Source organism: Notolepis coatsorum (genome assembly GCF_963971535.1).
Source record: "Notolepis coatsorum genome assembly, contig: SCAFFOLD_132, whole genome shotgun sequence".
Taxonomy (NCBI): Eukaryota; Metazoa; Chordata; class Actinopteri; order Aulopiformes; family Paralepididae; genus Notolepis; species Notolepis coatsorum.
Window position 1 is genome coordinate 526,470 of NW_028174855.1, and position 22,635 is coordinate 549,104.

Consider the following 22,635-nt stretch of genomic DNA (forward strand, 5'->3'; position numbering starts at 1 on the left):
TTCTCTAGTTTCCTCTGGTTCTCTGGTTTCCTCCTGGTTCTCTGGTTTCCTCTGGTTCTCTAGTTTCCTCTGGTTCTCTAGTTTCCTCTGGTTCTCTGGTTTCCTCTGGTTCTCTGGTTTCCTCTGGTTCTCTGGTTCTCTGGTTCTCTGGTTTCCTCTGGTTCTCTGGTTTCCTCTGGTTCTCTGGTTTCCTCTGGTTCTCTGGTTTCCTCTGGTTCTCTGGCTTCCTCTGGTTCTCTGGTTTCCTCCTGGTTCTCTGGTTTCCTCCTGGTTCTCTGGTTTCCTCTGGTTCTCTGGTTTCCTCTGGTTCTCTGGTTTCCTCTGGTTCTCTGGTTTCCTCTGGTTCTCTGGTTTCCTCTGGTTTCCTCTGGTTCTCTAGTTTCCTCCTGATTCTCTGGTTTCCTCTGGTTCTCTGGTTTCCTCTGGTTCTCTGGTTTCCTCTGGTTCTCTGGTTTCCTCTGGTTCTCTGGTTTCCTCTGGTTTCCTCTGGTTCTCTGGTTTCCTCTGGTTCTTTGGTTTCCTCTGGTTCTCTGGTTTCCTCTGGTTCTCTGGTTTCCTCCTGGTTCTCTGGTTTCCTCCTGGTTCTCTGGTTTCCTCCTGGTTCTCTGGTTTCCTCCTGGTTCTCTGGTTTCCTCTGGTTCTCTGGTTTCCTCCTGGTTCTCTGGTTTCCTCTGGTTCTCTGGTTTCCTCTGGTTCTCTGGTTTCCTCCTGGTTCTCTGGTTTCCTCCTGGTTCTCTGGTTTCCTCTGGTTCTCTGGTTTCCTCTGGTTCTCTGGTTTCCTCTGGTTCTCTGGTTTCCTCTGGTTCTCTGGTTTCCTCTGGTTCTCTGGTTTTTCCTCTGGTTCTCTGGTGTCCTCCTGGTTCTCTGGTTTCATCTGGTTCTCTGGTTTCCTCCTGGTTCTCTAGTTTCCTCTGGTTCTCTGGTTTCCTCTGGTTCTCTGGTTTCCACCTGGTTCTCTGGTTTCCTCTGGTTCTCTGGTTTCCTCCTGGTTCTCTGGTATCCTCTGGTTCTCTGGTTACCTCTGGTTCTCTGGTTTCCTCCTGGTTCTCTGGTTTCCTCCTGGTTCTCTGGTTTCCTCTGGTTCTCTGGTTTCCACCTGGTTATCTGGTTTCCTCTGGTTCTCTGGTTTCCTCTGGTTCTCTGGTTTCCTCTGGTTCTCTGGTTTCCTCTGGTTCTCTGGTTTCCTCTGGTTATCTGGTTTCCTCCTGGTTCTCTGGTTTCCTCCTGGTTCTCTAGTTTCCTCTGGTTCTCTGGTTTCCTCTGGTTCTCTGGTTTCCTCCTGGTTCTCTGGTTTCCTATGGTTCTCTAGTTTCCTCTGGTTCTCTAGTTTCCTCTGGTTCTCTGGTTTCCTCCTGGTTCTCTGGTTTCCTCTGGTTCTCTGGTTTCCTCCTGGTTCTCTAGTTTCCTCTGGTTATCTGGTTTCCTCTGGTTCTCTGGTTTCCTCCTGGTTCTCTGGTTTCCTCCTGGTTCTCTGGTTTCCTCTGGTTCTCTGGTTTCCTCTGGTTCTCTGGTTCTCTGGTTCTCTGGTTCTCTGGTTTCCTCTGGTTCTCTGGTTTCCTCTGGTTCTCTGGTTTCCTCTGGTTCTCTGGTTTCCTCTGGTTCTCTGGTTTCCTCCTGGTTCTCTGGTTTCCTCTGGTTCTCTGGTTTCCTCTGGTTCTCTGGTTTCCTCTGGTTCTCTAGTTTCCTCTGGTTCTCTGGTTTCCTCCTGGTTCTCTGGTTTCCTCCTGGTTCTCTGGTTTCCTCTGGTTCTCTGGTTTCCTCTGGTTCTCTGGTTCTCTGGTTCTCTGGTTTCCTCTGGTTCTCTGGTTTCCTCTGGTTCTCTGGTTTCCTCTGGTTCTCTGGTTTCCTCTGGTTCTCTGGCTTCCTCTGGTTCTCTGGTTTCCTCCTGGTTCTCTGGTTTCCTCCTGGTTCTCTGGTTTCCTCTGGTTCTCTGGTTTCCTCTGGTTCTCTGGTTTCCTCTGGTTCTCTGGTTTCCTCTGGTTCTCTGGTTTCCTCTGGTTCTCTAGTTTCCTCCTGGTTCTCTGGTTTCCTCTGGTTCTCTGGTTTCCTCTGGTTCTCTGGTTTCCTCTGGTTCTCTGGTTTCCTCTGGTTCTCTGGTTTCCTCCTGGTTCTCTGGTTTCCTCTGGTTCTCTGGTTTCCTCTGGTTCTCTGGTTTCCTCTGGTTCTCTAGTTTCCTCTGGTTCTCTGGTTTCCTCCTGGTTCTCTGGTTTCCTCCTGGTTCTCTGGTTTCCTATGGTTCTCTAGTTTCATCTGGTTCTCTAGTTTCCTCTGGTTCTCTGGTTTCCTCTGGTTCTCTGGTTTCCTCTGGTTCTCTGGTTCTCTGGTTCTCTGGTTTCCTCTGGTTCTCTGGTTTCCTCTGGTTCTCTGGTTTCCTCTGGTTCTCTGGTTTCCTCTGGTTCTCTGGCTTCCTCTGGTTCTCTGGTTTCCTCCTGGTTCTCTGGTTTCCTCCTGGTTCTCTGGTTTCCTCTGGTTCTCTGGTTTCCTCTGGTTCTCTGGTTTCCTCTGGTTCTCTGGTTTCCTCTGGTTCTCTGGTTTCCTCTGGTTCTCTAGTTTCCTCCTGGTTCTCTGGTTTCCTCTGGTTCTCTGGTTTCCTCTGGTTCTCTAGTTTCCTCCTGGTTCTCTGGTTTCCTCTGGTTCCCTCTGGTTCTCTGGTTCCCTCTGGTTCTCTGGTTTCCTCTGGTTCTCTGGTTTCCTCTGGTTCTCTGGTTTCCTCTGGTTCTCTGGTTTCCTCTGGTTCTCTGGTTTCCTCCCGGTTCTCTGGTTTCCTCTGGTTCTCTGGTTTCCTCTGGTTCTCTGGTTTCCTCTGGTTCTCTGGTTTCCTCCTGGTTCTCTGGTTTCCTCTGGTTCTCTGGTTTCCTCCTGGTTCTCTGGTTTCCTCTGGTTCTCTGGTTTCCTCTGGTTCTCTGGTTTCCTCTGGTTCTCTGGTTTCCTCCTGGTTCTCTGGTTTCCTCTGGTTCTCTGGTTTCCTCTGGTTCTCTGGTTTCCTCTGGTTCTCTGGTTTCCTCTGGTTCTCTGGTTTCCTCCTGGTTCTCTGGTTTCCTCTGGTTCTCTGGTTTCCTCTGGTTCTCTGGTTTCCTCCTGGTTCTCTGGTTTCATCTGGTTCTCTGGTTTCCTCTGGTTCTCTGGTTTCCTCCTGGTTCTCTGGTTTCCTCTGGTTCTCTGGTTTCCTCCTGGTTCTCTGGTTTCCTCTGGTTCTCTGGTTTCCTCCTGGTTCTCTGGTTTCCTCTGGTTCTCTAGTTTCCTCCTGGTTCTCTGGTTTCCTCTGGTTCTCTGGTTTCCTCCTGGTTCTCTGGTTTCCTCCTGGTTCTCTGGTTTCCTCTGGTTCTCTGGTTTCCTCTGGTTCTCTGGTTTCCTCCTGGTTCTCTGGTTTCATCTGGTTCTCTGGTTTCCTCCTGGTTCTCTGGTTTCCTCCTGGTTCTCTGGTTTCATCTGGTTCTCTGGTTTCCTCCTGGTTCTCTAGTTTCCTCCTGGTTCTCTGGTTTCCTCTGGTTCTCTGGTTTCCTCCTGGTTCTCTGGTTTCCTCTGGTTCTCTAGTTTCCTCTGGTTCTCTAGTTTCCTCCTGGTTTCCTCCTGGTTCTCTGGTTTCCTCTGGTTCTCTGGTTTCCTCCTGGTTCTCTGGTTTCCTCTGGTTCTCTGGTTTCCTCTGGTTCTCTGGTTTCCTCCTGGTTCTCTGGTTTCCTCCTGGTTCTCTGGTTTCCTCTGGTTCTCTGGTTTCCTCTGGTTCTCTGGTTTCCTCTGGTTCTCTGGTTTCCTCTGGTTCTCTGGTTTCCTCCTGGTTCTCTGGTTTCCTCTGGTTCTCTGGTTTCCTCCTGGTTCTCTAGTTTCCTCTGGTTCTCTGGTTTCCTCTGGTTCTCTGGTTTCCTCCTGGTTCTCTGGTTTCCTCTGGTTCTCTGGTTTCCTCCTGGTTCTCTGGTTTCCTCCTGGTTCTCTGGTTTCCTCTGGTTCTCTGGTTTCCTCTGGTTCTCTGGTTTCCTCTGGTTCTCTGGTTTCCTCCTGGTTCTCTGGTTTCCTCCTGGTTCTCTGGTTTCCTCTGGTTCTCTGGTTTCCTCTGGTTCTCTGGTTTCCTCCTGGTTCTCTGGTTTCCTCTGGTTCTCTGGTTTCCTCTGGTTCTCTGGTTTCCTCTGGTTATCTGGTTTCCTCTGGTTCTCTGGTTTCCTCTGGTTCTCTGGTTTCCTCCTGGTTCTCTGGTTTCCTCCTGGTTCTCTAGTTTCCTCTGGTTCTCTGGTTTCCTCTGGTTCTCTGGTTTCCTCCTGGTTCTCTGGTTTCCTCTGGTTCTCTAGTTTCCTCTGGTTCTCTAGTTTCCTCTGGTTCTCTGGTTTCCTCCTGGTTCTCTGGTTTCCTCTGGTTCTCTGGTTTCCTCTGGTTCTCTGGTTTCCTCTGGTTCTCTGGTTTCCTCCTGGTTCTCTAGTTTCCTCTGGTTCTCTGGTTTCCTCTGGTTTTCTGGTTTCCTCCTGGTTCTCTGGTTTCCTCTGGTTCTCTGGTTTCCTCTGGTTCTCTGGTTCTCTGGTTCTCTGGTTTCCTCTGGTTCTCTGGTTTCCTCTGGTTCTCTGGTTTCCTCTGGTTCTCTGGTTTGCTCTGGTTCTCTGGTTTCCTCCTGGTTCTCTGGTTTCCTCTGGTTATCTGGTTCCCTCTGGTTCTCTGGTTTGCTCTGGTTCTCTAGTTTCCTCTGGTTCTCTGGTTTCCTCCTGGTTCTCTGGTTTCCTCTGGTTCTCTAGTTTCCTCTGGTTCTCTAGTTTCCTCTGGTTCTCTGGTTTCCTCTGGTTCTCTGGTTTCCTCTGGTTCTCTGGTTCTCTGGTTCTCTGGTTTCCTCTGGTTCTCTGGTTTCCTCTGGTTCTCTGGTTTCCTCTGGTTCTCTGGTTTCCTCTGGTTCTCTGGCTTCCTCTGGTTCTCTGGTTTCCTCCTGGTTCTCTGGTTTCCTCCTGGTTCTCTGGTTTCCTCTGGTTCTCTGGTTTCCTCTGGTTCTCTGGTTTCCTCTGGTTCTCTGGTTTCCTCTGGTTCTCTGGTTTCCTCTGGTTCTCTGGTTTCCTCTGGTTTCCTCTGGTTCTCTAGTTTCCTCCTGATTCTCTGGTTTCCTCTGGTTCTCTGGTTTCCTCTGGTTCTCTAGTTTCCTCCTGGTTCTCTGGTTTCCTCTGGTTCCCTCTGGTTCTCTGGTTTCCTCTGGTTCTCTGGTTTCCTCTGGTTCTCTGGTTTCCTCTGGTTCTCTGGTTTCCTCTGGTTCTCTGGTTTCCTCTGGTTCTCTGGTTTCCTCCTGGTTCTCTGGTTTCCTCTGGTTCTCTGGTTTCCTCCCGGTTCTCTGGTTTCCTCTGGTTCTCTGGTTTCCTCTGGTTCTCTGGTTTCCTCTGGTTCTCTGGTTTCCTCCTGGTTCTCTGGTTTCCTCTGGTTCTCTGGTTTCCTCCTGGTTCTCTGGTTTCCTCTGGTTCTCTGGTTTCCTCTGGTTCTCTGGTTTCCTCTGGTTCTCTGGTTTCCTCCTGGTTCTCTGGTTTCCTCTGGTTCTCTGGTTTCCTCTGGTTCTCTGGTTTCCTCTGGTTCTCTGGTTTCCTCTGGTTCTCTGGTTTCCTCTGGTTCTCTGGTTTCCTCCTGGTTCTCTGGTTTCCTCTGGTTCTCTGGTTTCCTCTGGTTCTCTGGTTTCCTCCTGGTTCTCTGGTTTCATCTGGTTCTCTGGTTTCCTCTGGTTCTCTGGTTTCCTCCTGGTTCTCTGGTTTCCTCTGGTTCTCTGGTTTCCTCCTGGTTCTCTGGTTTCCTCTGGTTCTCTGGTTTCCTCCTGGTTCTCTGGTTTCCTCTGGTTCTCTAGTTTCCTCCTGGTTCTCTGGTTTCCTCTGGTTCTCTGGTTTCCTCCTGGTTCTCTGGTTTCCTCCTGGTTCTCTGGTTTCCTCTGGTTCTCTGGTTTCCTCTGGTTCTCTGGTTTCCTCCTGGTTCTCTGGTTTCCTCCTGGTTCTCTGGTTTCATCTGGTTCTCTGGTTTCCCCCTGGTTCTCTGGTTTCCTCCTGGTTCTCTGGTTTCATCTGGTTCTCTGGTTTCCTCCTGGTTCTCTGGTTTCCTCCTGATTCTCTGGTTTCATCTGGTTCTCTGGTTTCCTCCTGGTTCTCTAGTTTCCTCCTGGTTCTCTGGTTTCCTCTGGTTCTCTGGTTTCCTCCTGGTTCTCTGGTTTTCTCTGGTTCTCTAGTTTCCTCTGGTTCTCTAGTTTCCTCCTGGTTCTCTGGTTTCCTCTGGTTCTCTGGTTTCCTCTGGTTCTCTGGTTTCCTCTGGTTCTCTGGTTTCCTCTGGTTCTCTGGTTTCCTCTGGTTATCTGGTTTCCTCTGGTTCTCTGGTTTCCCCTGGTTCTCTGGTTTCCTCCTGGTTCTCTGGTTTCCTCTGGTTCTCTGGTTTCCTCTGGTTCTCTGGTTTCCTCTGGTTCTCTGGTTTCCTCTGGTTCTCTGGTTTCCTCTGGTTCTCTGGTTTCCTCCTGGTTCTCTGGTTTCCTCTGGTTCTCTGGTTTCCTCCTGGTTCTCTGGTTTACTCTGGTTCTCTGGTTTCCTCTGGTTCTCTGGTTCTCTGGTTTCCTCCTGGTTCTCTGGTTTCCTCTGGTTCTCTGGTTTCCTCCTGGTTCTCTGGTTTCCTCTGGTTCTCTGGTTTCCTCTGGTTCTCTGGTTTCCTCTGGTTCTCTGGTTTCCTCTGGTTATCTGGTTTCCTCTGGTTCTCTGGTTTCCTCTGGTTCTCTGGTTTCCTCCTGGTTCTCTGGTTTCCTCTGGTTCTCTGGTTTCCTCTGGTTCTCTGGTTTCCTCTGGTTCTCTGGTTTCCTCTGGTTCTCTGGTTTCCTCCTGGTTCTCTGGTTTCCTCCTGGTTCTCTGGTTTCCTCTGGTTCTCTGGTTTCCTTCTGGTTCTCTGGTTTCCTCTGGTTCTCTGGTTTCCTCCTGGTTCTCTGGTTTCCTCCTGGTTCTCTGGTTTCCTCTGGTTCTCAGGTTCTCTGGTTTCCTCTGGTTCTCTGGTTTCCTCCTGGTTCTCTGGTTTCCTCTGGTTCTCTGGTTTCCTCCTGGTTCTCTGGTTTCCTCTGGTTCTCTGGTTTCCTCCTGGTTCTCTGGTTTCCTCCTGGTTCTCTGGTTTCCTCTGGTTCTCTGGTTTCCTCCTGGTTCTCTGGTTTCCTCTGGTTCTCTGGTTTCCTCTGGTTCTCTGGTTTCCTCTGGTTCTCTGGTTTCCTCTGGTTCTCTGGTTTCCTCTGGCTCTCTGGTTTCCTCCTGGTTCTCTGGTTTCCTCTGGTTCTCTGGTTTCCTCTGGTTCTCTGGTTTCCTCTGGTTCTCTGGTTTCCTCTGGTTCTCTGGTTTCCTCTGGTTCTCTGGTTTCCTCCTGGTTCTCTGGTTTCCTCTGGTTCTCTGGTTTCCTCCTGGTTCTCTGGTTTACTCTGGTTCTCTGGTTTCCTCTGGTTCTCTGGTTCTCTGGTTTCCTCCTGGTTCTCTGGTTTCCTCTGGTTCTCTGGTTTCCTCCTGGTTCTCTGGTTTCCTCTGGTTCTCTGGTTTCCTCTGGTTCTCTGGTTTCCTCTGGTTCTCTGGTTTCCTCTGGTTATCTGGTTTCCTCTGGTTCTCTGGTTTCCTCTGGTTCTCTGGTTTCCTCCTGGTTCTCTGGTTTCCTCTGGTTCTCTGGTTTCCTCTGGTTCTCTGGTTTCCTCTGGTTCTCTGGTTTCCTCTGGTTCTCTGGTTTCCTCTGGTTCTCTGGTTTCCTCCTGGTTCTCTGGTTTCCTCTGGTTCTCTGGTTTCCTCTGGTTCTCTGGTTTCCTCTGGTTCTCTGGTTCTCTGGTTTCCTCTGGTTCTCTGGTTTCCTCTGGTTCTCTGGTTTCCTCTGGTTCTCTGGTTTCCTCTGGTTCTCTGGTTTCCTCCTGGTTCTCTGGTTTCCTCCTGGTTCTCTGGTTTCCTCTGGTTCTCTGGTTTCCTTCTGGTTCTCTGGTTTCCTCTGGTTCTCTGGTTTCCTCCTGGTTCTCTGGTTTCCTCCTGGTTCTCTGGTTTCCTCTGGTTCTCAGGTTCTCTGGTTTCCTCTGGTTCTCTGGTTTCCTCCTGGTTCTCTGGTTTCCTCTGGTTCTCTGGTTTCCTCCTGGTTCTCTGGTTTCCTCTGGTTCTCTGGTTTCCTCCTGGTTCTCTGGTTTCCTCCTGGTTCTCTGGTTTCCTCTGGTTCTCTGGTTTCCTCCTGGTTCTCTGGTTTCCTCTGGTTCTCTGGTTTCCTCCTGGTTCTCTGGTTTCCTCCTGGTTCTCTGGTTTCCTCTGGTTCTCTGGTTTCCTCCTGGTTCTCTGGTTTCCTCCTGGTTCTCTGGTTTCCTCTGGTTCTCTGGTTTCCTCTGGTTTCCTCTGGTTCTCTGGTTTCCTCCTGGTTCTCTGGTTTCCTCTGGTTCTCTGGTTTCCTCCTGGTTCTCTGGTTTCCTCTGGTTCTCTGGTTTCCTCCTGGTTCTCTGGTTTCCTCCTGGTTCTCTGGTTTCCTCTGGTTCTCTGGTTTCCTCCTGGTTCTCTGGTTTCCTCCTGGTTCTCTGGTTTCCTCCTGGTTCTCTGGTTTCCTCCTCGTTCTCTGGTTTCCTCACGTGCCACAACAAGGCCTGCTCCTGTAGGCTCCTCCTCCTGCTCCTCTAGGCACCTCCTCCTGCTCCTGTAGGCTCCTCATACTGCTCCTGTAGGCTCCTCCTCCTGCTCCTGTAGGCTCCTGCTCCTGTAGGCTCCTCCTCCTGCTCCTGTAGGCTCCTGCTCCTGTAGGCTCCTCCTCCTGCTCCTGCAGGATCCTCCTCCTGCTCCTCTAGGCAACTCCTCCTTCTCCTGTAGGCTCCTCCTCCTTCTCCTGTAGGCTCCTCCTCCTGCTCCTGTAGGCTCCTCCTCCTGCTCCTGTAGGCTCCTGCTCCTGTGGGCTCCTCCTCCTGCTCCTCTAGGCACCTCATCATTCTCCTGTAGGCTCCTCCTCCTGCTCCTGTAGGCTCCTCCTCCTGCTCCTGTAGGCTCCTCCTCCTGCTCCTGTAGGCTCCTGCTCCTGTAGGCTCCTCCTCCTGCTCCTCTAGGCTCCTCCTCCTCTGTCCTTCACAAGGTTCTGAGTTGGTCCCTGGGCGCCAGACTATGGAGCCTGCTGCTCTTAAAACAGTGAGGATGAGTTACATGCAGAGACCCTTGTCTGTGTAAAGAACAAATAAAGACATTCCTTTCCTTCCTTCCAATGCCAGGAAAAGTTATACAATGTTTTTTTTAATATTTATTGCTAAATAACATACAGTGTCCATGAAGTAGAGTACCTTATGAACCAGGCGAGCATATATCGTCTATATCAGTGGCTATTCATATAATCCAATATTATGAAACCGTTTACAATTCAACATAATTAGACAATCTGAGAAGTTAATAATATTTCCTGAGCCATGCTACTGTACTTTCTCTCACTGCGTGGATTTAATTACAATTCAAATACACTTTATTGGTATAACAGATGAGAAACCTATGTTGCTAAATCAGTAGAGAAATGTTATAAATATTGACAAATAATTAGCAATAAATAAACATAATCTGAAAATATCAACAATGTATATAAATCGTATGTGTGTGTTGATCTGCTTCATCCAGTTTAGACTGAAGTGTGGGCTGCTGGGACTCGTGCTGTGCTCCAGACATGAAGACATGGCAGCTGGTCACTTCTTACTGTCACGATTGTGGTTGGAACCCAATGTGCAGCAAGGAGACACGGTAGGCAGAACTGAGCAAAACCCAATATGGGTATATTTAATATGGTGGTCGAATGTACAGGCTATGGGTCGATACACTGGGAAAATATAAATAGTGTCCAGGATATACATGAAGTCATCAGCCGGTCTTAACCAGCAGGTCAGTGTCTCCAGGTCTTAACCAGCAGCTCAGTGTCTCCAGGTCTTAACCAGCAGGTCAGTGTCTCCAGGTCTTAACCAGCAGGTCAGTGTCTCCAGGTCTTAACCAGCAGCTCAGTGTCTCCAGGTCTTAACCAGCAGGTCAGTGTCTCCAGGTCTTAACCAGCAGCTCAGTGTCTCCAGGTCTTAACCAGCAGCTCAGTGTCTCCAGGTCTTAACCAGCAGGTCAGTGTCTCCAGGTCTTAACCTGCAGGTCAGGTCACTGTCTCCAGGTCTTAACCAGCAGCTCAGTGTCTCCAGGTCTTAACCAGCAGGTCAGTGTCTCCAGGTCTTAACCAGCAGGTCAGTGTCTCCAGGTCTTAACCAGCAGGTCAGTGTCTCCAGGTCTTAACCAGCAGGTCAGTGTCTCCAGGTCTTAACCAGCAGCTCAGTGTCTCCAGGTCTTAACCAGCAGGTCAGTGTCTCCAGGTCTTAACCAGCAGGTCAGTGTCTCCAGGTTTTAACCTGCAGGTCAGGTCACTGTCTCCAGGTCTTAACCAGCAGCTCAGTGTCTCCAGGTCTTAACCAGCCGCTCAGAGTCTCCAGGTCTTAACCAGCAGGTCAGGTCAGTGTCTCCCGGTCTTAACCAGCAGGTCAGGTCACTGTCTCCAGGTCTTAACCAGCAGGTCAGTGTCTCCAGGTCTTAACCAGCAGGTCAGGTCAGTGTCTCCAGGTCTTAACCAGCAGGTCAGGTCAGTGTCTCCAGGTCTTAACCAGCAGGTCAGTGTCTCCAGGTCTTAACCAGCAGGTCAGGTCACTGTCTCCAGGTCTTAACCAGCAGCTCAGTGTCTCCAGGTCTTAACCAGCAGGTCAGGTCAGTGTCTCCCGGTCTTAACCAGCAGGTCAGTGTCTCCAGGTCTTAACCAGAAGGTCAGTGTCTCCAGGTCTTAACCAGCAGGTCAGTGTCTCCAGGTCTTAACCAGCAGCTCAGTGTCTCCAGGTCTTAACCAGCAGGTCAGCGTCTCTAGGTCTTAACCAGCAGGTCAGTGTCTCCAGGTCTTAACCAGCAGGTCAGGTCAGTGTCTCCAGGTCTTAACCAGCAGCTCAGTGTCTCCAGGTCTTAACCAGCAGGTCAGTGTCTCCAGGTCTTAACCAGCAGGTCAGTGTCTCCAGGTCTTAACCAGCAGGTCAGTGTCTCCAGGTCTTAACCAGCAGTTCAGGTCAGTGTCTCCAGGTCTTAACCAGCAGGTCAGTGTCTCCAGGTCTTAACCAGCAGGTAAGTGTCTCCAGGTCTTAACCAGCAGGTCAGTATCTCCAGGTCTTAACCAGCAGCTCAGTGTCTCCAGGTCTTAACCAGCAGGTCAGTGTCTCCAGGTCTTAACCTGCAGGTCAGGTCACTGTCTCCAGGTCTTAACCAGCAGCTCAGTGTCTCCAGGTCTTAACCAGCAGGTCAGTGTCTCCAGGTCTTAACCAGCAGGTCAGTGTCTCCAGGTCTTAACCAGCAGGTCAGTGTCTCCAGGTCTTAACCAGCAGGTCAGTGTCTCCAGGTCTTAACCAGCAGCTCAGTGTCTCCAGGTCTTAACCAGCAGGTCAGTGTCTCCAGGTCTTAACCAGCAGGTCAGTGTCTCCAGGTTTTAACCTGCAGGTCAGGTCACTGTCTCCAGGTCTTAACCAGCAGCTCAGTGTCTCCAGGTCTTAACCAGCCGCTCAGAGTCTCCAGGTCTTAACCAGCAGGTCAGGTCAGTGTCTCCCGGTCTTAACCAGCAGGTCAGGTCACTGTCTCCAGGTCTTAACCAGCAGGTCAGTGTCTCCAGGTCTTAACCAGCAGGTCAGGTCAGTGTCTCCAGGTCTTAACCAGCAGGTCAGGTCAGTGTCTCCAGGTCTTAACCAGCAGGTCAGTGTCTCCAGGTCTTAACCAGCAGGTCAGGTCACTGTCTCCAGGTCTTAACCAGCAGCTCAGTGTCTCCAGGTCTTAACCAGCAGGTCAGGTCAGTGTCTCCCGGTCTTAACCAGCAGGTCAGTGTCTCCAGGTCTTAACCAGAAGGTCAGTGTCTCCAGGTCTTAACCAGCAGGTCAGTGTCTCCAGGTCTTAACCAGCAGCTCAGTGTCTCCAGGTCTTAACCAGCAGGTCAGCGTCTCTAGGTCTTAACCAGCAGGTCAGTGTCTCCAGGTCTTAACCAGCAGGTCAGGTCAGTGTCTCCAGGTCTTAACCAGCAGCTCAGTGTCTCCAGGTCTTAACCAGCAGGTCAGTGTCTCCAGGTCTTAACCAGCAGGTCAGTGTCTCCAGGTCTTAACCAGCAGGTCAGTGTCTCCAGGTCTTAACCAGCAGTTCAGGTCAGTGTCTCCAGGTCTTAACCAGCAGGTCAGTGTCTCCAGGTCTTAACCAGCAGGTAAGTGTCTCCAGGTCTTAACCAGCAGGTCAGTATCTCCAGGTCTTAACCAGCAGGTCAGTGTCTCCAGGTTTTAACCTGCAGTTCAGGTCACTGTCTCCAGGTCTTAACCAGCAGCTCAGTGTCTCCAGGTCTTAACCAGCCGCTCAGAGTCTCCAGGTCTTAACCAGCAGGTCAGGTCAGTGTCTCCCGGTCTTAACCAGCAGGTCAGGTCACTGTCTCCAGGTCTTAACCAGCAGGTCAGTGTCTCCAGGTCTTAACCAGCAGGTCAGGTCAGTGTCTCCAGGTCTTAACCAGCAGGTCAGTGTCTCCAGGTCTTAACCAGCAGGTCAGTGTCTCCAGGTCTTAACCAGCAGGTCAGGTCACTGTCTCCAGGTCTTAACCAGCAGCTCAGTGTCTCCAGGTCTTAACCAGCAGGTCAGGTCAGTGTCTCCCGGTCTTAACCAGCAGGTCAGTGTCTCCAGGTCTTAACCAGAAGGTCAGTGTCTCCAGGTCTTAACCAGCAGGTCAGTGTCTCCAGGTCTTAACCAGCAGCTCAGTGTCTCCAGGTCTTAACTAGCAGGTCAGCGTCTCTAGGTCTTAACCAGCAGGTCAGTGTCTCCAGGTCTTAACCAGCAGGTCAGGTCAGTGTCTCCAGGTCTTAACCAGCAGCTCAGTGTCTCCAGGTCTTAACCAGCAGGTCAGTGTCTCCAGGTCTTAACCAGCAGGTCAGTGTCTCCAGGTCTTAACCAGCAGGTCAGTGTCTCCAGGTCTTAACCAGCAGTTCAGGTCAGTGTCTCCAGGTCTTAACCAGCAGGTCAGTGTCTCCAGGTCTTAACCAGCAGGTAAGTGTCTCCAGGTCTTAACCAGCAGGTCAGTATCTCCAGGTCTTAACCAGCAGGTCAGTGTCTCCAGGTCTTAACCAGCAGGTCAGTGTCTCCAGGTCTTAACCAGCAGACCAGTGTCTCCAGGTCTTAACCAGCAGGTCAGTGTCTCCAAGTCTTAACCAGCAGGTCAGGTCAGTGTCTCCAGGTCTTAACCAGCAGGTCAGGTCAGTGTCTCCAGGTCTTAACCTGCAGGTCAGTGTCTCCAGGTCTTCACCAGCAGGTCAGTGTCTCCAGGTCTTAACCAGCAGGTCAGTGTCTCCAGGTCTTAACCAGCAGGTCAGTGTCTCCAGGTCTTAACCAGCAGGTCAGTGTCTCCAGGTCAGTGTCTCCAGGTCTTAACCAGCAGGTCAGTGTCTCCAGGTCTTAACCAGCATGTCAGTGTCTCCAGGTCTTACCCAGTAGGTCAGTGTCTCCAGGTCTTAACCAGCAGGTCAGTGTCTCCAGGTCTTAACCAGCAGGTCAGTGTCTCCAGGTCTTAACCAGCAGGTCAGTGTCTCCAGGTCTTAACCAGCAGGTCAGTGTCTCCAGGTCTTAACCAGCAGCTCAGTGTCTCCAGGTCTTAACCAGCAGGTCAGTGTCTCCAGGTCTTAACCAGCAGCTCAGTGTCTCCAGGTCTTAACCAGCAGGTCAGTGTCTCCAGGTCTTAACCAGCAGGTCAGGTCAGTGTCTCCAGGTCTTAACCAGCAGGTCAGTGTATCCAGGTCTTAACCAGCAGCTCAGTGTCTCCAGGTCTTAACCAGCAGGTCAGTGTCTCCAGGTCTTAACCAGCAGGTCAGTGTCTCCAGGTCTTAACCAGCAGGTCAGTGTCTCCAGGTCTTAACCAGCAGGTCAGTGTCTCCAAGTCTTAACCAGCAGGTCAGTGTCTCCAGGTCTTAACCAGCAGGTCAGTGTCTCCAGGTCTTAACCAGCAGGTCAGTGTCTCCAGGTCATAACCAGCAGGTCAGTGTCTCCAGGTCTTAACCAGCAGGTCAGTGTCTCCAGGTCTTAACCAGCAGGTCAGTGTCTCCAGGTCTTAACCAGCAGGTCAGGTCAGTGTCTCCAGGTCTTAACCAGCAGCTCAGTGTCTCCAGGTCTTAACCAGCAGGTCAGTGTCTCCAGGTCTTAACCAGCAGGTGAGTGTCTCCAGGTCTTAACCAGCAGGTCAGTGTCTCCAGGTCTTAACCAGCAGGTCAGTGTCTCCAGGTCTTAACCAGCAGGTCAGTGTCTCCAGGTCTTAACCAGCAGGTCAGTGTCTCCAGGTCTTAACCAGCAGGTCAGTGTCTCCAGGTCTTAACCAGCATGTCAGTGTCTCCAGGTCTTAACCTGCAGGTCAGTGTCTCCAGGTCTTAACCAGCAGGTCAGTGTCTCCAGGTCTTAACCAGCAGGTCATTGTCTCCAGGTCTTAACCAGCAGGTCAGGTCAGTGTCTCCAGGTCTTAACCAGCAGGTCAGTGTCTCCAGGTCTTAACCAGCAGCTCAGTGTCTCCAGGTCTTAACCAGCAGGTCAGTGTATCCAGGTCTTAACCAGTAGGTCAGTGTCTCCAGGTCTTAACCAGCAGGTCAGGTCACTGTCTCCAGGTCTTAACCAGCAGGTCACTGTCTCCAGGTCTTAACCAGCAGGTCAGTGTCTCCAGGTCTTAACCTGCAGGTCAGTGTCTCCAGGTCTTAACCAGCAGGTCACTGTCTCCAGGTCTTAACCAGCAGCTCAGTGTCTCCAGGTCTTAACCAGCAGGTCAGTGTCTCCAGGTCTTAACCAGCAGGTCAGTGTCTCCAGGTCTTAACCAGTAGGTCAGTGTCTCCAGGTCTTAACCAGCAGGTCAGATCAGTGTCTCCAGGTCTTAACCAGCAGGTCAGTGTCTCCAGGTCTTAACCAGCAGGTCAGTGTCTCCAGGTCTTAATCAGCAGGTCAGTGTCTCCAGGTCTTAACCAGCAGGTCAGTGTCTCCAGGTCTTAACCAGCAGGTCAGTGTCTCCAGGTCTTAACCAGCAGCTCAGTGTCTCCAGGTCTTAACCAGCAGGTCAGTGTCTCCAGGTCTTAATCAGCAGGTCAGTGTCTCCAGGTCTTAACCAGCAGGTCAGTGTCTCCAGGTCTTAACCAGCAGGTCAGTGTCACCAGGTCTTAACCAGCAGGTCAGTGTCTCCAGGTCTTAACCAGCAGGTCAGTGTCTCCAGGTCTTAACCAGCAGCTCAGTGTCTCCAGGTCTTAACCAGCAGGTCAGTGTCTCCAGGTCTTAACCAGCAGGTCAGTGTCTCCAGGTCTTAACCAGCAGGTCAGTGTCTCCAGGTCTTAACCAGCAGGTCAGTGTCTCCAGGTCTTAACCAGCAGGTCAGTGTCTCCAGGTCTTAACCAGCAGCTCAGTGTCTCCCGGTCTTAACCAGCAGCTCAGTGTCTCCAGGTCTTAACCAGCAGGTCAGTGTCTCCAGGTCTTAACCAGCAGGTCAGTGTCTCCATGTCTTAACCAGCAGGTCAGTGTCTCCAGGTCTTAACCAGCAGGTCAGTGTCTCCAGGTCTTAACCAGCAGGTCAGTGTCTCCAGGTCTTAACCAGCAGGTCTGTGTCTCCAGGTCTTAACCAGCAGGTCAGTGTCTCCAGGTCTTAACCAGCAGGTCAGTGTCTCCAGGTCTTAACCAGCAGGTCAGTGTCTCCAGGTCTTAACCAGCAGGTCAGTGTCTCCAGGTCTTAACCAGCAGGTCAGTGTCTCCAGGTCTTAACCAGTAGGTCAGTGTCTCCAGGTCTTAACCAGCAGGTCAGTGTCTCCAGGTCTTAACCAGCAGCTCAGTGTCTCCAGGTCTTAACCAGCAGGTCAGTGTCTCCAGGTCTTAACCAGCAGGTCAGTGTCTCCAGGTCTTAACCAGCAGGTCAGGTCAGTGTCTCCAGGTCTTAACCAGCAGGTCAGTGTCTCCAGGTCTTAACCAGCAGCTCAGTGTATCCAGGTCTTAACCAGCAGCTCAGTGTCTCCAGGTCTTAACCAGCAGGTCAGTGTCTCCAGGTCTTAACCAGCAGGTCAGTGTCTCCAAGTCTTAACCAGCAGGTCAGGTCAGTGTCTCCAGGTCTTAACCAGCAGGTCAGTGTCTCCAGGTCTTCACCAGCAGGTCAGTGTCTCCAGGTATTAACCAGCAGGTCAGTGTCTCCAGGTCTTAACCAGCAGCTCAGTGTCTCCAGGTCTTAACCAGCAGGTCAGTGTCTCCAGGTCTTAACCAGCAGGTCAGTGTCTCCAGGTCTTAACCAGCAGCTCAGTGTCTCCAAGTCTTAACCAGCAGGTCAGGTCAGTGTCTCCAGGTCTTAACCAGCAGGTCAGGTCAGTGTCTCCAGGTCTTAACCAGCAGGTCAGGTCAGTGTCTCCAGGTCTTAACCAGCAGGTCAATGTCTCCAGGTCTTAACCAGCAGCTCAGTGTCTCCAGGTCTTAACCAGCAGGTCAGTGTCTCCAGGTCTTAACCAGCAGGTCAGTGTCTCCAGGTCTTAACCGGCAGCTCAGTGTCTCCAGGTCTTAACCAGCAGGTCAGTGTCTCCAGGTCTTAACCAGCAGGTCAGTGTCTCCAGGTCTTAACCAGCAGGTCAGTGTCTCCAGGTCTTAACCAGCAGGTCAGTGTCTCCAGGTCTTAACCAGCAGGTCAGTGTCTCCAGGTCTTAACCAGTAGGTCAGTGTCTCCAGGTCTTAACCAGCAGGTCAGGTCACTGTCTCCAGGTCTTAACCAGCAGGTCAGTGTCTCCAGGTCTTAACCAGCAGGTCAGTGTCTCCAGGTCTTAACCAGTAGGTCAGTGTCTCCAGGTCTTAACCAGCAGGTCAGTGTCTCCAGGTCATAACCAGCAGCTCAGTGTCTCCAGGTCATAACCAGCAGGTCAGTGTCTCCCAGGTCTTAACCAGCAGGTCAGTGTCTCCCAGGTCTTAACCAGCAGGTCAGTGTCTCCAGGTCTTAACCAGCAGGTCAGTGTCTCCAGGTCTTAACCAGCAGGTCAGTGTCTCCCAGGTCTTAACCAGCAGGTTAGTGTCTCCAGGTCTTAACCAGCAGGTCAGTGTCTCCCAGGTCTTAACCAGCAGGTTAGTGTCTCCAGGTCTTCACTGTACAGGCTAGGGGAGAGGATGATAATAGAGATTAGGTCAAGGTCGATGAACAAGAGATCCAGGAGAACAACTTAAGCAACAGAGTAGAGACAAGAGCATAGTAATGTGACTAACATGGTACGAGAGTTTACCATCTGACAGCTTCTCTACGTCTGGGGCGGGTTTATATACCCTGATGCACTCTGCCTCCAGACCGCAGATCAGCTGTCTCTAATGACAACCAGCTGTAACTAGTTAATGATAATAAGAGTGGTAGAGTGAACAGAGAGAGGCAGGAGCACTGACATGGCAGGACCATGAGACTTACAGAATAAATACTGATGTGGTCTGTATGTTCTCATAATGTCTGCGTGCGTGCGTGCGTGCGTGCGTGCGTGCGTGCGTGTGTGTGTGTGCGTGCGTGTGTGCGTGCAGAGATGTGTGAGGTGATATGCTAGCTAACGGTAGCCTGCAGGGGCTGCAGTGTGTCGTGGTTAGCAGTGTAGTATCGAACTACAAGGATTACATTACTACACAGCCATACAATCATTCATTCACAAATCTTACAAAGCTACAACCATAATCAATAAATATCAATGCATACATTTCTGCGCTCTCCAAGAAATGCAAAACATAATGACTCATATGGACAGTCTCTCTTGTTACTCATATGTATAACAGTCTGTCTTGTGACTCATATGGATAACAGTCTCTCTTGTGACTCATATGTATAACAGTCTCTCTTGTGACTCATATGGATAACAGTCTCTCTTGTGACTCATATGGACAGTCTCTCTTGTGACTCATATGGATACCAGTCTCTCTAGTGACTCATATGGATAACAGTCTCTCTAGTGACTCATATGGACAGTCTCTCTTGTGACTCATATGTATAACAGTCTCTCTTGTGACTCATATGCATAACAGTCTCTCGTGTGACTCATATGGATAACAGTCTCTCTTGTGACTCATATGGACAGTCTCTCTTGTGACTCATATGGATAACAGTCTCTCTAGTGACTCATATGGATAACAGTCTCTCTAGTGACTCATATGCATAACAGTCTCTCTTGTGACTCATATGGATAACAGTCTCTCTAGTGACTCATATGCATAACAGTCTCTCTTGTGACTCATATGTATAACAGTCTCTCTTGTGACTCATATGGATAACAGTCTCTCTTGTGACTCATATGGACAGTCTCTCTTGTGACTCATATGTATAACAGTCTCTCTTGTGACTCATATGCATAACAGTCTCTCTTGTGACTCATATGTATAACAGTCTCTCTTGTGACTCATATGGATAACAGTCTCTCTTGTGACTCATATGGATAACAGTCTCTCTCTCTTGTGACTCATATGGACAGTCTCTCTTGTGACTCATATGGATAACAGTCTCTCTTGTGACTCATATGGATAACAGTCTCTCTTGTGACTCATATGGATAACAGTCTCTATAGTGACTCATATGGATAACAGTCTCTCTTGTGACTCATATGGATAACAGTCTCTCTTGTGACTCATATGGATAACAGTCTCTATAGTGACTCATATGGATAACAGTCTCTCTAGTGACTCATATGGATAACAGTCTCTCTAGTGACTCATATGGATAACAGTCTCTCTTGTGACTCATATGGATAACAGTCTCTATAGTGACTCATATGGATAACAGTCTCTCTTGTGACTCATATGGATAACAGTCTCTCTTGTGACTCATATGGATAACAGTCTCTCTAGTGACTCATATGGATAACAGTCTCTCTAGTGACTCATATGGATAACAGTCTCTCTTGTGACTCATATGGATAACAGTCTGTCTTGTGACTCATATGTATAACAGTCTCTCTTGTGACTCCGTGGAGCATCGCCGTCGGTTGTGTAAAGGGCTAACCGGCTGTCGTGTGGCAGTGAAAGGGTTAAAGCACCTGTAGTTTGTACTGAACTTTGGGGTTAAAGCACCTGTAGTTTGTACTGAACGTGGGGTTAAAGCACCTGTAGTTTGTACTGCAGTTTGGGGTTAAAGCACCTGTAGTTTGTACTGAACTTTGGGGTTAAAGCACCTGTAGTTTGTACTGAACTTTGGGGTTAAAGCACCTGTAGTTTGTACTGAACTTTGGGGTTAAAGCACCTGTAGTTTGTACTGAACTTTGGGGTTAAAGCACCTGTAGTTTGTACTGAACTTTGGGGTTAAAGCACCTGTAGTTTGTACTGAACTTTGGGGAATCTACTTCGAGCTTCTGGGCTCCAGACAGATATCTCAAACATCATACAACAACAAACTCTGAGGCTCAGTACTTCTGTGTCCTTTGATTCGTTTAAATCTGTAATCACCAACCGTTCTCACCATACTCTGTAATTGTTTTAATTGACTGTACAAACTCGAGTATGTTTGCATTTATTGTATATTTTTTGCATTTATTGTGTGTGTATTCATTGTGTATGTATTCATTGTGTTTGCATTCATTGTGTATGTATTCATTGTGTTTGTATTCATTGTGTATGCATTGTGTATTCATTGTGTATCCATTGTGTATGTATTCATTGTGTATTATTGTGTATGTATTCATTGTGTATGTATTCATTGTGTGTGTATTAATTGTGTGTGTATTCATTGTGTATTATTGTGTATGTATTCATTGTGTATGTATTCATTGTGTGTGTATTCATTGTGTATGTATTCATTGTGTGTGTATTCATTGTGTATTATTGTGTATGTATTCATTGTGTATGTATTCATTGTGTATGTATTCATTGTGTATTCATTGTGTGTGTATTCATTGTGTATGTATTCATTGTGTGTGTATTCATTGTGTGTGTATTCATTGTGTATTATAGTGTATGTATTCATTGTGTATTCATTGTGTATGTATTCATTGTGTATGTATTCATTGTGTATGTATTCATTGTAGGGATGTCCGATATTATCGGCCGATATTGGCATAAAAATGTGATATCGGAAAATATCGGTATCGGGTTAAAAAAAAATTACATTTATTTAACCTTTATTTACCCAGGTAAGCAAGTAAGAACAAATTATTATTTTATTTATTGTCAAAGTATGCATAATGTTGTGTTAATTACACGACAAGAGATATGTTAATTACTTGAAATTATTCCATTTTTTGGGGGGGAAACCCTGCATATATCGGTATCGGTATCGGTTGATATCGGTATCGGAAATTAAGAGTTGGACAATATCGGTATATCGGTATCGGTAAAAAAGCCAATATCGAGCATCCCTAATTAATTGTATTTGTATTCATTGTGTATTCATTGTGTATGTATTAATTGTGTTTTAATTGTGTATTCATTGTGTATTCATTGTGTATTATTCATTGTGTGTGTATTCATTGTGTATGTATTCATTGTGTATGTATTCATTCTGTATGTATTCATTGTATGTGTATTAATTGTGTATGTATTCATTGTGTGTGTATTCATTGTGTGTGTATTCATTGTGTGTGTATTTATTGTGTGTGTATCCATAAAAAAATAAAAAAATAAAAAAGATTATTACATTTTTTTTGTACATTTATTTAACCTTTATTTACCCAGGTAAGCAAGTAAGAACAAATTATAATTTTATTTATTGTCAAAGTATGCATAATGTTGTGTTAATTACACGACAAGAGATATGTTAATTACTTGAAATTATTAAATTTTTTGGGGGGGAAACCCTTCATATATCGGTATCGGTATCGGTTGATATTGGTATCGGAAATTAAGAGTTGGACAATATCGGTATATCGGTAAAAAAGCCAATATCGAGCATCCCTAATTAATTGTATTTTTATTCATTGTGTATGTATTCATTGTGTATTCATTGTGTATTCATTGTGTATGCATTGTGTATTATTCATTGTGTATTCATTGTGTATGTATTCACTGTGTATTCATTGTGTTTGTATTCATTGTGTTTGTATTCATTGTGTATGTATTCATTGTGTAATCATTGTGTATTCATTGTGTATGTATTCATTGTCTGTGTAATCATTGTGTATTAATTGTGTGTGTATTCATTGTGTATGTATTCATTGTGTGTGCATTCATTGTGTGTGTATTCATTGTGTGTGTATTCATTGTGTGTGTATTCATTGTGTATGTATTCATTGTGTGTGTATTCATTGTGTATGTATTCATTGTGTGTGCATTCATTGTGTGTGTATTCATTGTGTGTGTGTATTCATTGTGTGTGTATTCATTGTGTGTGTATGCATTGTGTATGTATTCATTGTGTGTGTATTCATTGTGTATTATTCATTGTGTATGTATTAATTGTGTATTATTCATTGTGTATGTATTCATTGTGTATGTATTCATTGTGTGTGTATTCATTGTGTATTATGCATTGTGTGTGTATTCATTGTGTATGTATTCATTGTGTAATCATTGTGTGTGTATTCATTGTGTAATCATTGTGTATTCATTGTGTAATCATTGTGTATTCATTGTGTAATCATTGTGTATTAATTGTGTATTCATTGTGTGTGTATTAATTCTGTATTCAATGTGTATTCATTGTCTGTGTATTCATTGTGTATGTATTCATTGTGTGTGTATTCATTGTGTGTGTATTCATTGTGTATTCATTGTGTGTGTATTCATTGTGTGTGTACAGCACATGCACTGTACGCTCCACGTCATTTAAAATGAGAGCTTGCCCTTCAATGAATCAATGAAATAAACATTGAAATTAAATTGAATCACCAGGGTGATCAGCTTCCTGTGTCTTCCTGTTAGGATACTAGAAGATCAGAGGTGTGCCACAGTGACCATGGTGACTGGGCTGGGGTTTAGTGGCCCCTCTCCTCTGGGTCTAGTGGCCCCTCTCCTCTGGGTCTAGTGGCCCCTCTCCCTCTCCTCTGGGTCTACTGGCCCCTCTCCACTGGGTCTACTGGCCCCTCTCCTCTGGGTCTACTGGCCCCTCTCCTCTGGGTCTACTGGCCCCTCTCCTCTGGGTTTAGTGGCCCTTCTCCTCTGGGTCTAGTGGCCCCTCTCCTCTGGGTCTACTGGCCCCTCTCCTCTGGGTCTAGTGGCCCCTCTCCTCTGGGTCTACTGGCCCCTCTCCTCTGGGTCTACTGGCCCCTCTCCTCTGGCTGGGTCTAGTGGCCCCTCTCCTCTGGGTCTAGTGGCCCCTCTCCTCTGGGTCTACTGACCCCTCTCCTCTGGGTCTAGTGGCCCCTCTCCTCTGGGTCTAGTGGCCCCTCTCCTCTGGGTCTAGTGGCCCCTCTCCTCTGGGTCTAGTGGCCCCTCTCCTCTGGGTCTAGTGGCCCTTCTCATCTGGGTCTAGTGGCCCCTCTCCTCTGGGTTTAGTGGCCCCTCTCCTCTGGGTCTAGTGGCCCCTCTCCTCTGGGTCTACTGGCCCCTCTCCTCTGGGTCTAGTGGCCCCTCTCCTCTGGGTCTAGTGGCCCCTCTCCTCTGGGTCTAGTGGCCCCTCTCCTCTGGGTCTAGTGGCCCCTCTCCTCTGGGTCTAGTGGCCCCTCTCCACTGGGTCTAGTGGCCCCTCTCCTCTGGGTCTAGTGGCCCCTCTCCTCTGGGTCTAGTGGCCCCTCTCCTCTGGGTC